The sequence below is a fragment of the Chrysemys picta genome, chromosome 10 (assembly GCF_011386835.1).
Source record: "Chrysemys picta bellii isolate R12L10 chromosome 10, ASM1138683v2, whole genome shotgun sequence".
NCBI classification, from domain to species: Eukaryota; Metazoa; Chordata; order Testudines; family Emydidae; genus Chrysemys; species Chrysemys picta.
In genome coordinates, this window is record NC_088800.1 from 21053952 (window position 1) to 21069290 (window position 15339).

Here is a 15339-nt window from a genome sequence, read left to right on the forward strand (position 1 = left end):
AAACAAACAGGTTAGTGCATGGAAGGGCATCAGGAGACAGACAGTGTCCATGGAGAGAGGCACTGTTCCAATGAATGAGTGATACCAACTCAGGCTTAGATGGCCAATCAATCACAGCTGAGAGCAACCCAGCCGGCAAATCTGATCCATCTGCTGATAGGACATTTGGGTTATTTTAGCAGGTTTGAAAACATTTGTGAAATTTGGTTATAGACAAAGAAAAAAAAATAGACCCTCTTCTGTATGCCATGTGCCAGCCTAAATTAGCAACTAATGAAAGCAGATTGTATTTGAGGGATTTTAATATAAATTAGGTTAATAACAACACATTCCAAACAGTACACTCAAAATCAGCCTGTATTAACAGGCTAACAGATGTTGGCATTTTTATTATTAATTATACATTTCATTATTATATGATTATTGTCAAACATAATTTGACACCAAAAACTATATAAATGATTCACACATTTTTTATATTGTAAAGATGATTTTTTAATGTGCAGACTTCAGTATGCTAATTCAATATACGTTACAGTTGTCCACATGTAACACTGTACAGAAATCTAAATATATGGAGGAAACTTTAAAAAAAAAAAAAACAGCTGCCACATTTGAAGGCTAAGGTGTTTTTTAAATTAAGATTGCCTTAATTAGCAGCAGAAGGTAAAATATCAATACATATAGTTAACAAACATCATTTTCCTTTATCATTCATAGGGTTATGGAACATATGGGTAGGCAAATACTGATACGAGCATGTTGCCATCCAATGAAAATAAAAACCGAGAACATAGTACTTGTGCAAAATCTGCAGAGTGAGTGAATTTCTCTTTAAAATGTATAAAGCTTCATCTTTAAAGAGAAGCACTGGGGTTATCATACTGATTTCAAATCACATTACATGAAGCCTTAACATTTCAGTTTCAGCAATTACAGTTGGAGGTCCAGTAAATATCTCCAAAAGAACATTTGGGAGGCAATTGTAAATTGCCACAACATGTCAGATCAGTCAGATCACAGCTCTCCATATCAAAGACTGGTACATTTATCTGTATAATCACCTAGGGTTTTTTGCGTACTGTTTTTCAGGTCAGCATAATCTTTGCTCATTCAATAAATGCTAATATTGTAAATGACAGTTCTGCATTGGTCTCAAAGCATCCTTTAGTCTCATATAATCAGAAAGATAAGTGAGTTTATTTCAACATGGGTTTTATTTTATTTTGTTTACAGTGGGGCTCATTTAATAATTGTTAATTCATATTCTTGCCAAACTCCATCACTTCAGAATGCATGACTGGTAAATGAAAATGGATACAAATTACCTTCTTTGCTTCTACTGGGCATGAAAAGCTTGACACAGAATTATTACCATGCCCGTGTGTCTCTCACGCACACGTACCATTTCAGAATTTAACCTTTCCAATAAGTCTCCCTCTCACTCAAGTTTCATAGTTTGCACCAGCTAGTATTCTTCTGTTTTGGCCATAGTTCACAAGTCAGTTATTTCAACTTAATTTTCTAACGCTCATACGCTTAAAGCGCATATAATCTACATTTGAAAAATATCCATTACCAAGAACTCTGATTATAGCAGCAGTAAATTGTTTAACTCTAAAAATGAAGCAGGTTTTTAGACAAAGGGCCATTTTCATAACAGTAGAGGACATTAGATTATGTTTTAAGAATTAACCTAATTTATTTTAATTAGTTACAGAGATTCTCTCAGATTAAAAATAATGGATTTTAAAGACAACAATAATAAATGGGCAGCGCCTCAGCAGGTGTACATCAGCATAGCTAAGGCAATGAAATCAATGAAGCTAAGGCAATGTACACCAGTGGAGGGTCTGGCCCAAATGTTTATAGGCTTATAGCGAGGAGTGGTTCAGCAACAGGCTAAGCAAGTGCAGAATGACTGTTGAGTGTGCTTTGGCTGTTTAAAGGCTTCCGTCCGCATTTGGTGCCATCTTTCAACGGTTTGTGTACTGCGCGTTCTGCCTCTTCGGTCTGCAGGAATGGCTCCTGCACTGTTGACCAATATGCTGCTCGCTCTCATAACACGTCCCGAGTGGCAGTGGAGTTATTCCTAAAAACTACAAAGGCAAGAGGAGCTTGACATTGAGCTCGCCACGCATAGTAGCTATGACACGAGATTGCTTGTGGCATTCACAGAGGTGCTGACCACAGTGGAATGCCTTTTGAGATAGGGAAACAAGCACTGAGTGAGTGGTGGGATCACATCGTCATGCATGTCTGGGATGATGAGCAGTGTCTGCAGAACTTTCGGATGAGGAAAGCCACATTCATGGGACTGTGTGATGAGCTTGCCCCAGCCCTGCAGTGCAATGACACGAGAAAGAGAGTTGCCTTAATGCCACAGCTTATGAAGCCATACACGGGGTACCTTGACAGAAGCAAGAAGCGATTCAACAACATGCTGAGCAAGTGCAAAATGACTGTTGAATGTGCTTTTAGCTGTTTAAAGGCCTGCTGGTGCTGCCTATATGGGAGGCTGGACTTGGGCCAATGACAATATTCCTATGCTTATAGCCCGTGTGCTGTAAGCTCCATAATATTTGTGAAGGGAAGGGCGAAAGCGTCACCCAGGGCTGGATCGCTGAGGCTCAGCGCCTGGAGGCTGAATTTGAACAGCCAGAGACTAGGGCTATTAGAGGGGCGCAGCACGGGGCCATAAGGATCAGGGATGCCTTGAGGCAGCAATTTGAAGCTGAAATCCATTGGCTTCCTCCCTGGCCCTTATGCAGCTCGCCTGTGTGCAGCAATGCCCCCCGGCTCCTCCTCCCAGTGACATCAGAGTGGCATGGGAAAGTTACCCTTAATCAGGGGTGGCTCCAGCACCAGTGCAGCAAGCGTGTGCCTGGGGCGGCAAGCCGTGGGGGGTGGCCTGCCGGTCGCTGTGTGGGCAGCAGTCAGGCTTCAGCGGCATGCCTGCGGGAGGTCCGCTGGTCCCGCGGTTTCGGCGGCAATTCGGCGGCAGGTACGCCGAAGGCGTGGGACCGGCGGACCTCCCACAGGCATACTGCCGAATCCATGTTACCAGCGAACCTCCCGCAGGCGTGCCGCCGAAAGCCGCCTGACTGCCGTGCTTGGGGCGGCAAAATACATAGAGCCGCCCCAGCCCTTAATGGGGCAAGAAACAAAGCAGCTCTGCCAAAGTACCTGCGGCAGTGGATTGCCCAGTATCTCCATGAGAGTTTCGTGGAGATCTGAGGCAGATTCCCGTGAAGTGAGGGAATCAATCAACACCCTGTGCCGTCACTCAGACTAGGCATGTGGTGGTACGCGCATCATACAGACACAAGCCTGCTTTCTGCAACCCTCCTGCTCCCAACAACTCACCTCAGCAATTCCCAAAATCAAAGCCACTTACCAGGGGCCTCCTCTCCTGTTTGCGCTTTCCCAAGCTCCGATAGCTGTGACTGGCTAGCCTCCTCTGAGGTAGAGAAGAGCTCCTGGCTGCATGCATCTCTGACCTCCGAGTTGTCCTCTGCCTCTGGGTCCCTCTCCCCCTCCACATCCTCCTCCAAGATTTCCTCCTCCTAGCTCGGTCCACTCTCGACTGGCATGTGAACCACTGAAGTATCCACAGTGGGCTTTGCAGTGGAGGTGGGGTCACCACCGAGTATTGCGTCCGGGTCTTTGTAGAACTGGCAGCTCGTGGGCGCAGCACCGGAGCAGTGGTTTGCCTCCCACACCTTGTGATAGGCATTCCGCAGCTCCTTCATTTTGACCCTGCACTGCAGTGTGTCCCAGTTATGGCCCCTTTCTGTCATGCATCATGAAATCTGTCCGTAGGTATCATAATTCCTATGGGTGGAGCGCATCTGGACTGGACAGCCTCTTCTCCCCAAATGCTGATGAGGTCCAGCAGGTTGGCATTGCTCCAAGGCAAGGACTGCCTGGTTATGGAGCAGGCATGGTCACCTGGAAAGATGCGCTGAGACCACTGCACGTGTCACTGAGCAAACAGGAAGGGGAGTTCCAAAATTCCCAAGGAACTTAAGGGGTGGGGCTCATGGTTGGTGACCTGAGGGCAGGGCAGTACAGTTCAAACCGATAACCAGAGAGGTGAGAACAGGCATTGTGGGACACCTCCTGGAGGCCAATCGCAGCTCTATAATCAACCACAGTGTCTACATTGACACTGCAGCACTGTAGCCCCAGTGCAGAAAGCTGTATGCCTCTTTTCAGGGTGTTTTTGTATAGCGCTGCAACTGTGCAGTTTCTGTGCACTAAGTGGCTTGGCAGTGTGTAAACCTTCAGAGTTACATCGCAGAAAGCTCCTTTACTGCGCAGAAACTTGCCACAGTAGACAAGGCCGAAGAAACAGTGGAATTTCCACTGACATTTCCTGAGTTTCTCCACTGCTTACATGTTTTGTTATTACAGGTCTTGTTAGGATTTGTTTTCCCCATGCAAGTTTATCATTGGTATGCAAAGTACATTGATTGTTGAGACTCACACTGCTGTTTTCCATTGCTGCCCTCTATCCTGTTATCTATAATCTGCTCTGCAATGTATGTAGAAATGGGGCATGCTTTAAGGGTATTAAGAGAATCTTTAAAGCATTCCATATCTGCAATTTTCTTGAGTCATTTGACCAAATAGTAATCTTAGACATCCCATGACATGACCTATCATCTGAACTGACTACCATAGCTTCATTTTCAGCAATATTGGTCCTTTCAGGGACCTTAATGTTTGAGATATAATCCTGCCATTTTATCTTCAGCCTTATTTTCAGGCAGCACTGGCGGAAGTATTCAAGTGACTTTATTCATGCCTACAAGCAGTATTGGAATTCCATATCAGATACAGTGAGGACTATTTTCATTTCATTTGACTTTCCATCGTGAGGATTACTGAGAACATCCTATCATGAGAGGTAACAAGGTTTCTTCTTGTTGGATTACTTAGACTCAGCCCCCCCCCGGGATCTGGTATAATTCTAACACAGCCTATAAACTAGCTGGAACTGAGTAAACCATTTACAGTGAATAATGTAGTGCACAAATGTAGCCTCTTGTTCTGTTCATGATCATCCTATGAGCAGTTTACAGTTTGTTTTGCTTCAATCATTATTCCAAGTTACTTGCCAAATAATTCCAGCAAATAATTTTAGTTAGGTAGACTGTGAGCAGTTCTTTATGATATTCAAGATGTATTGGTGGGCTCTGATTGCCATGTAGGTCACATGGCTTCATTTCACTTTCATGATTGGGTGAGTATCACTCTTAGAATCAGATTTCTGATGCAGACACGTGTTTTGTATGTGTTTAAAATTCACCTTTTGCACACACACTCCATGATATTCTTAACATTTGCTGTTTCCACAAACATTTCTGCCTGATGTCTCATAAAGGAATAAAAAACTTCCCTTAAAAAATTAAGGAGAGACAAATAGAAAAGTGCAAAACAATAAAAATCTCCAACAACCAAAAATAACTATTACACACAGAGTTATCTGCTAAACTGCATCACAAAAAAGCAGGTAAGCTTGTAGCCTAAAGCTCATTCCTGGAGCCAGTCTTCTGTCTGCTGTGATACTACCTCTAGGGCTTAATTAGTAAAGAAAGAGGTGCCGGGACTCAAGCAATTAGGTGCCAGGACTCAAGCATTTTTTTACATTCATCACTGATACAGAGCTGCCAGGGCTATGAACTGCCAAGACTAGAGGTGCCAGGGCTGAGCCCTGGCAAGCCCTGGCACAAATTAAGCACTGGCTATGTCCCCCAGTGCCTAAGCCCTAAGGAGAGAAGGGCCTCTTGGCTGTTCAGCTCAATTCTCTTTATACAGGTTGAACCTCTCTAGCCCGGCACCCTCGGTGCCAAACCAGAGAATTTGCCGAACCACGGGAGGTCAATACAGTATTGTAGTGAGCGGGTCTCTTTTCATTTTTATTTCGCCAAGGCGAATAAATGGAACAACGTACCAATGTGCCCTTTTCCAATTTCTGCAACAATTCCACCTTTTGCTGTATCGATATTGATACACGCTTTCGCTTAGCAGCATTACCAACACTTCCACTGCTTGCTGGTCTCTTAGAAGACATAGTTAGGGGTAAATTGGAGCTAAATAACAGCACAGAACACTGAAAGCCAGGACTGGTGGCTGTAAACAAACTTTGCCGCACCGCAGGAAACTTGGCCCCACCCATGATAAATGGACATCCGGCTAACTAAAATCATGCCGGACCACGGTTGTTGCCAGACCAGAGAGTGCTGGAGCAGGGAGGTTCTTCCTATAGCAGGAAATAGCCCATATTCCCCTCCCAAAAGAATTAAATCCTCTTCTTCACAATAAAACCCCAAGCCCAACTGACTCACATATGATGCAGCTAACTAGGCAGCCATATTGCAAAACAAAATATTACTGTTAAATAAATTAGAGAATTGGGACTTAACAGACATACCTGGAACACAACAGCCATGAAGATACTAGATGAGCTTTCCTAGAACACCGCGAGCCTAGTGTCAGGGTTCACTCCACCTTCTCATCTTCTGGGACTACATCAAGTAAAAGGCAGCTCCTAAGTGCTAAAAGGACATCCAGGGCAAGTATTGGAAGAGTTCTTCAGCTTTTATTCACCACCCTGTGTGCATAAGCTAAAACATCAACGTTCCACAAATGACATAGAATGACAAACTCAACACAGAACACATGGATTTGCAGAAAGCCTTTGCCAAGGTCCCTCACCTAACGTTTCTTAAGGAAACTCAGTAGCCATGGGATAAGAGGGAATGTTGCCTCATTGATCAGTAACTGGTTGAAAGATAGGAAATAAAGGATAGGAATAAATGGTCGATTTTCACAGTGAAGAGAGGTGAACGGTGGGATCCCCAAAAGATCTATACTAAGACATGTGGCATTCAACATATTCATTCATGATATGGCAAAGGGTGTGATTAGGGAAGTGGCAAAGTTTGCAGACAATACAAAATTATTCAAGTTAGTTAAGTCCAAAGCAGACTGCAAGGCGCTACAGATGATTTCGTTAGGGATTGGTCCTGCTTTGAGCAGGGGGTTGGACTAGATGGCCTCCTGAGGTCCCTTCCAAGCCTGATATTCTATGATTCTATGATCTTATAAAGCTGGGTGATTGGGCAACAAAATGGCATATGAAATTCAACGCTGATAAGTGCAAAGTAATGCACATTGGAAAAAAACAATCCCAACTATACATATGAAATAATGGATTCTAAATTAGCTATTACTACACAAGAAAGTTCTTGGAGTCACCATAAATAGTTCTCTAAAACCTTAAGCTCAATGTGTAGCAGCGGTCAAAAAGACTTAACAATATGTTAGGGACTATTAGGAAAGGGATAAAAAAATGAGACCGAAAATATCATAATGCCCCTATATAAAATCCCTGGTTGTGCCTACACCTTGAATACTGTGTGCAGTTCTGGTTGCCCCCATCTCAAAAAGGATATAGTGGATCTGGAAAAGGGCAACAAAGATGATCAAGAGTATCGAACAGCTTTCATATGAGGAGAGACTAAAAAGATTAGGGCTGTTCAGCTTAGAAGAAAGACAACTAAAGGGGGAATATAACAAAAGTCTATAAAATCATGAATGGTGTGGAAAAAATAAATAGAGAAGTGTTACACTGGTCTACAATTTTTGAGAAGTCGTCTGCTTCAGAGATAAAATGTACTATTTATTATGTATTTTGATGTGCTGAATTCAAATATGACAATTAAAAAACTATTATGTACATAGTTTAGTCCTATTCAGTGTCTACTCAGCGCTTCTTGGCTTGTCTGTTGTATTCATTAAATGGAGCATCTCTTGTCACTGTCCAGCAATAGTCTGCAAGCATTGATGGGCTCCATTTGCCCTGATAGCGTTTCTCCATTGTTGCAATGTCCTGGTGAAATCGCTCGCCGTGCTCGTCGCTCACTGCTCCGCAGTTCGGTGGAAAAAAAATCTAGAGAGTGCCAAAAATGTATCTTTAGTGACATGTTGCAACCAAGGCTTTTGTATGCCTTGAGGAGGTTTTCCACCAACAACCTGTAGTTGTCTTCCTTGTTGTTTCTGAGAAAATTTATTGCCACTAACTGGAAGGCCTTCCATGCCGTCTTTTCTTTGCCATGTAGTGCATGGTCAAATGCATCATCTCGAAGAAGTTCACGAATCTGAGGACCAACAAAGACACCTTCCTTTATCTTAGCTTCACTTAACCTTGGAAATTTTCCACGGAGGTACTTGAAAGCTGCTTGTGTTTTGTCAATGGCCTTGACAAAGTTCTTCATCAGACCCAGCTTGATGTGTAAGGGTGGTAACAAAATCTTCCTTGATTCAACAAGTGGTGGATGCTGAACACTTTTCCTCCCAGGCTCCAATGACTGTCGGAGTGGCCAGTCTTTCTTGATGTAGTGGGAATCTCTTGCACGACTATCCCATTCGCAGAGAAAACAGCAGTACTTTGTGTATCCAGTCTGCAGACCAAGCAAGAGAGCAACGACCTTCAAATCGCCACAAAGCTGCCATTGATGTTGGTCATAGTTTATGCACCTCAAAAGTTGTTTCATGTTGTCATAGGTTTCCTTCATATGGACTGCATGACCAACTGGAATTGTTGGCAAAGCAGTAAAATAGCTTTAAGACTCGTCTTCGATGAATCAATGAACAGTCTCCACTCATCTGGATCGTGAACAATGTTGAGGGCTGCCATCACACCATCGATGTTGTTGCAGGCTACAAGATCACCTTCCATGAAGAAGAATGGGACAAGATCCTTTTGACGGTCATGGAACATGGAAACCCTAACATCACCTGCCAGGAGATTCCACTGCTGTAGTCTGGAGCCCAACAGCTCTGCCCTACTCTTGGGTAGTTCCAAATCCCTGACAAGGTCATTCAGTTCACCTTGTGTTATGAGGTGTGGTTCAGAGGAGGAGGATGGGAGACAATGTGGGTCCTGTGACATTGATGGTTCAGGACCAGAAGTTTCATCCTCTTCCTCCTCTGACTCAAGTGAGAATGATTCTGGTGCCTCAGGAACCGGCAGTCCTTCTCCGTGGGGTACTGGGCGTATAGCTGATGGAATGTTTGGATAATGCACAGTCCACTTTTTCTTCTTTGACACACCTTTCCCAACGGGAGGCACCATGCCGAAGTAACAATTGCTGGTGTGATCTGTTGGCTCTCTCCAAATCATTGGCACTGCAAAACGCATAGATTTCCTTTTCCTGTTCAACCATTGGCGAAGATTTGTTGCACAAGTGTTGCAGCATATGTGTGGGGCTCTTGTCCTGATCTCCAATTTTGCAGCCAAAATAAAGGTGATAGGCTTTCTTAACCATAGTGGTTATACTGCGCTTTTGTGATGCAAAAGTCACTTCACCACAAACATAGCAGAAGTTATCTGCACTGTTCACGCAAGTACGAGGCATCTCTGCTCACTTTGGCTAAACAGAAATGTGTCCCTTTGCAAAATCAAACACTGACAAATAAGAGAGCACGACACTGTATGATTTCTAGAGCTGATATAGGGCAATTTGTTCAGCAGAGTGATGTAAGCTTCATTATGATTGCATCATCCATGACTTCTAGGAATAACATGATGCAATTCATATCATGTATGATGCAATACCAGCTTCAGATTGCATCATTCATTGTTTTGCCTAAAAAGCAAGTCCAAACCCAGTCATAGATTTATTCATAGATCCAGTCAAAGATGTATTTTAGTCATTTCTGGTTTAAATTGAGATCCCTTCCCTTTATAACTCACTTATCCTCCGCCATTCCCAAGTCAAGGGTCGTATATACTGACCCAATAGCATATCTTGAAAACTAGAGCCAATCAACAATTTTAAGCATCATTTTCGTTCTCAGTGACCTGGAATTAGTAAAGTTTGACTACATTTATTTCAGAAGCATTTTGGCTCTAGAGCAGTGTTATTTACCCTTTCCCGCAATACAAAAACCAGGGTCACCAGATGAAATTAGCAGACAACGGGTTTAATACAAACAAGAAGAAATACTTTTTCCACACAACTCATTGTGGAACTCATTGCCATGGTATGGTTGTGATTTCCAAAAGTTAAAAAAGGACTAGATAAATTCATGGAGGATAGACTGCAGCTATTAGACAAGACGGTCATAGATACATCTGCATGCTCAGGGTGACCCTAAACCTCTGACTACCAGATGCCAGGAGTGGAAGACAGGGGTGGAGCTCCATAATTGCCCTGTTCTGTACCAGCTCTGGTATGGGCCAATGTTGGAGACAGGATATTGGGCAAGACTGACCATAGTCTGATCCAGTATGGCAGCTCTTATGTTCTTATCGTTTGCTGCCCCTCTCTGGGTTGCACAATATAACAATTTGCCTCTTATGCATTTACTTTCCCTGAGAAATTATTAATATGTATATTCAAAATTTCCCTTGGAGGTACAGGCCTTTTAAATATCCTTTTTCCCCATTATGCTCTCTTTTTTAAGGGCTAGAGTGCTTGTTTCAGGCCTCTCCCCCCCCCGCCCCCACATGTAGTGACTTGTATTTCCTGTCCCATGTATCTCTACTACACTATCCAGGTAGTCATTGGTCACTCAGGGTGAAATCCTTTAAGAGTCACAGCTCAGGAACAGTTCAGAAGTCACAGCCCCGGGTGAAGAGAGACTGTTAAATAATCTCTGCACCCTACTGATTGTGGGCTGCTCCAGGGGCAGAAGTAACACAGACAGCACTCTGGAGCTGCTTAATTTTCAGCAAAAGTGCTGTCCACAATCTGAACCACTATGTATTGCCACCTAGTTCTGGCTTTTGTCCATGACACTCCCGTCCCACTCTCAGGCCCCCTACACCAGGGCTTGCAAAAGGGTCCTTGGAAGACAGCCTGCATCGGTCTTTAAATTATCACAATCTAGACGCTTCAGTATGCTTTGGCGCATGCCAGTAGCAGGGCACCGTCCGCAAGACACCACTAACCACTCTTCACAAACCATCTATATAAATGAAACCCTCACTAACCTGGGTAACTGCCATTCAAATGGAATCTAGGCTGACCACATACTGCACTATTGCTATCAAATCATGTAGTAGTTTACAAAGCATTGTGTCCTTGTTTCCAAAATTTGTGTGGCTAGTATAGGTTCTAAAATTCATCAGTAACAGATGCCACATTAATTGGACTAAGATGGTCTAGAATGCAGAATGGTCTTCTCTGCCTATATCAGGAGTCTCAAACTCAAATGACCATGAGGGACATATGAGGACTAGTTCATTGGCCCGAGGGCCTCATTACTGACACCTCCCCCCCCCCCTCCGCCGCCCTCGGCCCCGCCCCACTCCACCCCTTCCATGAGGCCCCCCTTGCCCCGCCTCTTCCCATCCCTTCCCTGCCCCCATTCCAACCCCTTCCCCAAAATCCCCACCCCAACTCTGCCCCCTCCCTGCCCCCAGGGGGTGCAGGAGGGGTGTGCGGTGTGGTGGGGGCTCAGGGCAGGGAGTTGGGGTGTGGGGTGCAAGAGGGGTGAGGGGTACAGCAATGGGTCAGGGTGCAGGGTGCGGCAGGGGGCTCAGGGCAGTGGGTCGGGATGCGGGAGGGGTGCGGGGTGAGGCAGGGGGCTCAGGGCTGGGGGTTCGGCTGCAGGAGGGGCTCGGTGGGCAGGATCTGGCCCGGCCCGTACCAGGGGCAGGGCAGGCTCCCTGCATGCCTGTCTCCCTGCCCTGCCCCCGCAAGAGGCTGGAACGTGGGGAAGGGGGGGCGGAGGGGCTGTGTGTTTCTGTTGCTTGAGGCACTGCCTCCAGCAGCTCCCATCGGCCGTGATTCCCCGTTCCCGGCCAATGGGAGCTGCTGGGGGTGCTGCCTAAAGCAACAGCCACACACAGCCCCTCCGCCCCCCCTTCTCCATGTTCCAGCCTCCTCCCGGAGCTGCGCAGGGCAGGCAGGGAGCCTGCCCTGCTCCCGGTGCACGTCCAGCTGCCGCTCTGGTAAACACTGGGGAAGGGCAGGGGGGCTGGGAGGGGCTCGTGGGCCGCAGAAAATCACCCCGCGGGCCGCGTGTTTGAGACCCCTGGCTTATATACAAGAAATAAAGTTGACTTTTGTGCAAACCTGTATTAATTTATGGTTCCTGGTGGAAGTATAGGCAACTGACTTATTTCACTTGGTTTTGTCACCAGGCAAAAACTTGATGGCATCAACTAACTTTTGCTTTGAGTTTTTGGGTATGTACAAGATCCACAACAAAATTTTGGAGATGGGAGCCTACATATGCTGAACCACTTTTTAAAAAAAGTATACCAACTCTTTGTAAATTGAAACTGCCCTGAATCACACATCTCTCTCTACTCACTGTTATCTCACTTAACCTGTATACTACAGAGCATTCCTGTAAGAACAGATTCTTTCCTCTAAAGTTAGATTTACAATGGAAAAAGCTTTCAATGACATTAAAATACAGTTTAAACAATAATAATATTTTAGTTTAAAATTACCCTTAATACTTCCTCAAAAAACTATCTGGAATACTTTGGAAAACTCAATACATGTACAGTGTATTTCTTTAAAATAAAAAAGGGTCCTTTTGCTGGGTTAATATTGCTTCTTCTGTGCTGTAGTGCTTCTTTCATATTACTACATCAATCAGATAAAGGAGTAACAGGTCCTAGGGCCATGTGTTCAAATACATTAGCCTTCATGTTGACTTTGTTCTTGCTTCTTATGTATTAAGGCTGACAATCTTTGGAGCGGAAAAACTTTTCTACCAGAACATTCTTAATATTGGAAAAGATTAACATATACAAATAAAGTGACTGAATGTATGAGCGTTTGTTTACAGAATGCAGAACAGATCACACACTGCTGGGTGTAGTGAAAGTAGTCCCATTGCTTTGAAAGGGACTTCTCACACCGATAAAAGTTACTTGTGTGAGCAAGTATTTGCAGGGTTGGACTTTAGATATGTGTGGATATGAGTGAAAACAAAACTTTGGCTGGCGATAACAGGCTTATAGTCATAGAGCGAGCTGGCACATGCAATATGAAAGAAAGCTATTCTGACCTAGGTTTAACCCTGCACTTTTGTACTGCCTCAGCAATCCTCACCTGGGTGGGCCTAGTGGGAGATGCTGCTAGGCTCCACTTTAGCACAAACTGCTTGACACATCATTTAAAACTAGGTATGTTGACATTGATCTTGGTGATAGTAAAATGAATGTCATTTTTACCAGTATCTGCATCTTGACATCCTTAGGAAAAAGTATAAAGCTGAAAAAACGGTTACTTACCATCTTGTAACTGTTGTTCTTCGAGATGTGTTGCTCATGTCCATTCCAACCGGTGTGTGCACGGACCATGTGTACGATCGTTTGAAGGTTTTACCCTAGCGGTACCTGTCGGTTCGGCTGTGGAGCCCCCCAGAGTGGCACTTTCATGGCGGTGTATATAGTCCCCTGCCAACCCCACCGCCTGCTCAGATCCTTCTTGCCAGAATACTCCGATAGAGGGGAGGCGGGCAGGATTTGGAACGGCCACAAGCAACATCTCAAAGAACAACAGTTATGAGATGGTAAGTAACCGTTTTTTCTTCTTCGAGTGCTTGCTCATGTCCATTCCAATAGGTGATTCCCAAGCAGTTTCCACGGAGGAGGGGTCAGAGTTCTCTGAGCTGCAGACTGAAGTACTGCCCTGCCGAAGGCTGCATCGTCTCTCACCTGCTGAGTGATGGCATAGTGCGACATGAAGGTGTGGGTGGAAGACCATGTTGCTGCCTTGCATATGTCCTGAATAGGGACTTGCACAAGGAATGCGGCGGAAGAAGCCTGTGCTCTTGCGGAGTGCACCGTTAATGCTGGGGCTGGAATCTTAGCCAGGTCATAGCACGTTCTGATGCAGGACGTGCTCCACAATGAAATGTGCTGAAATGAGATGGGAAGCCCTTTCATCCTTTCAGCGATTGCAATAAAGAGCTGTGGTGACTTACGAAATGGCTTTGCGTGCTTAATGTAGAAGGCTAGGGCATGCCTTATGTCCAGAGAATGGAGTACTCGCTGTCTGTTGCTGGCATGAGGTTTAGGAAAGAATACTGGTAGAACTATTTCCTGGTTTACATGAAAGTGTGAGACTACCTTGGGTAGGAACACTAGGTGTGGGCGTAGCTGCACCTAGTCTTTATAAAAAACTGTGTAGGGCGGCCTCATAAGTCAGCGCTCTGAGTTCAAAGACCCTTCTGCCTGAGGTTATGGCCACCAGAAAAACCACCTTCCAGAACAGGTAGGATAGAGGGCAGGTTGCCATGGGCTCGAAGGGGGGCCCCATAAGTCTGGAGAGAACCAGGTTGAGATCCCACTGGGGAACGGGCTGCCGCACCTGCGGAAAAAGCCTGTCCAAGCCCTTGAGAAACCGAACAACCATGGGATGTCCAAAGACTGACCTACCCACCATGGCTGGGTGGAACGCCAAGATGACAGCCAGGTGCACCTTAATAGATGACATTGCCAAACCCTGTTGTTTCAGGTACAGAAGGTAGTCTAGGACAAGGGAAATAGGGGCTTGTTGCAGGGAGGTACCTTTCTGTAGGGACCAAATGGAGAAACGCCTCCACTTCGCCAGGTACGTTGTGTGAGTAGAGGGTTTCCTGCTCCCCAACAGGACTTCCCTAACAGGTCTCAAACACTGTAGTTGAAGCAGGTTCAGCCATGGAGTTTCCACGCCATGAGATGGAGGGACTCCAAGTTGAAATGCTGTAGTTGACCGTGGTCCTGCGTGATGAGATTCGGGAGCATAGGAAGGGCTACTGGCCTGTCCACTGATAGGTTCAGCAATGTGGTGAACCAGTGCTGGTGGGGCCACGCTGGTGCTATGAGGATCACTGAAGCTCTGTCCTGCCGGACCTTGAGGAGGACCTTGTGTATGAGAGAGAGAAGGGCAGGAACGCATATAGCAGGTGAGTCGTCCATGGTAGGTGAAAGGCATCCGCTATGGCTGTGGTTCCGAAAGGAGCAGAACAGCTGACTCTTTCTGTTGCTACGCATTGCAAACAGATCCATGTAGGGATAGCCCCACCTCTGGAAGACGGAAAGGGCAATGTCTGCTCTGAGTGACCACACGTGAGTGTTGAACGAGCGTCTGAGATGGTCCACTAGTTCGTTCTCTGTTCCTGGCAGATATGAGGCCTGTAGCTGGATGGAGTGTGCGATGCAGAAGTCCCACAGTCAGAAAGCTTCCTGGCACAGGGGAGAGGAGCGAGCACCACCGTTTGTTTATATAGAACATCACTGTGGTGTTGTCCGTCATCACTGAGACACACTTGCCTTGAAGATGGGCCTAGAACGTCTGGCAAGCCAGGCGAACGGCT

General features: G+C 45.4%; 1 protein-coding gene and 1 long non-coding RNA gene across 11 annotated transcripts in view; one reads left to right on the top strand and one right to left on the bottom strand.

The window, feature by feature from the left end:
• Nucleotides 1-15339, bottom strand: part of SEMA6D (semaphorin 6D) — a 297026-nt gene that overhangs the window by 70942 nt on the left and 210745 nt on the right. The window contains exon 4 of one of the 10 annotated variants that reach the window (XM_065559402.1): nt 6440-6563. The exons of the other annotated variants lie outside the window; for them this stretch is intronic. The gene's annotated coding sequence lies outside the window, so the exon portion shown is untranslated. The remainder of the gene's footprint in view (nt 1-6439; nt 6564-15339) is intronic. 10 annotated transcript variants of the gene reach the window in all.
• LOC135973919 (uncharacterized) lies at nt 11857-13996 on the top strand. Its single transcript, XR_010590994.1, has 2 exons — nt 11857-11971; nt 13604-13996. It is a non-coding gene; the product is annotated as an uncharacterized LOC135973919 (long non-coding RNA).